Source organism: Sinocyclocheilus grahami, unplaced genomic scaffold (assembly GCF_001515645.1).
Source record: "Sinocyclocheilus grahami isolate Dianchi unplaced genomic scaffold, SAMN03320097.WGS_v1.1 scaffold1285.1, whole genome shotgun sequence".
Lineage (NCBI taxonomy): Eukaryota > Metazoa > Chordata > Actinopteri > Cypriniformes > Cyprinidae > Sinocyclocheilus > Sinocyclocheilus grahami.
Genome location: NW_015506464.1, coordinates 316,695 through 317,567, shown reverse-complemented (window position 1 = coordinate 317,567; position 873 = coordinate 316,695). Strand labels below are relative to the sequence as shown.

At 38.8% G+C, this 873-nt stretch overlaps 1 protein-coding gene across 1 annotated transcript in view; it reads right to left on the bottom strand.

The window, feature by feature from the left end:
• The window catches only part of LOC107568828 (neural cell adhesion molecule L1.1-like), a gene marked incomplete at its 3' end in the record, with an annotated part of 51,253 nt that overhangs the window by 9,282 nt on the left and 41,098 nt on the right, over positions 1–873 (bottom strand). The gene's annotated exons all lie outside the window — the stretch shown is intronic.

The following is an 873-nucleotide window of genomic DNA, read 5'->3' as shown; positions in this document are numbered from 1 at the left end:
TAAATAGACATTTAGTAATCGTATTTAAGATGTATATGGTTTGTATGTAAATCTACGTGTGCTTCCTGGAGCCTCCCTGTTAGCTATACATAATAAAACGTGTTTTTACAGCAACATCACAACTATACTATACCATTTAGCATCTTTACACGTTCAATAAATTGCTCTAAAATAGTACAACAAATGCAGATTTAAAATAAGGAACGGTGTTTTTGATTTGTACATTTGTAAACACCCTCATCCACATTTCCCGGCATGTTCGATTATGACACATCCTCTACTTCTTTATGATGTATACTCTCGCGTGGCCTCCTGGGATAGAGTGATGGGAAGTTCAGATCATTTTACCGACTCGGACCTTTGAGTCTCGTTCAGCAAAATGAACAAATCTTTTTTCGAGTCATTTCGTTCATTTTAGCAAAATATAATTAAAATGTTACGTGTTACTTCCCTAACACGTCTACTTACGCAAACGTTGATCACACTACAAACAATACAAAACTGCTATAAGAAACAGAAAACATTAATTAATTGTTTACTTGGGTCTTCAGTCTATGATTTGCTCACCTCACCTCTTATCTGACAAGTCTTCGGGTTTGGGCTTATGGGGCTGTCACGTGATGAATGGAAGACTCGGAAAAACCTGAAGACTCGAAACAGGTGAACTACTTGACTAATTCCAGTACAGAACCTATATGATGTTGCGCATGCGCGACTGAACGAATCACTCCCCGAGACGACTCGTTCCTCCCGAGTCACATTAAAGATTTGTTCAAAACGAACAAATCGTTCAAGAACGACCCAACACTACTGGGATAGAAAAGTATAAATCGACGAGCACTCAAGAAGCTGGGCAGAAGCAGTAGGACATCC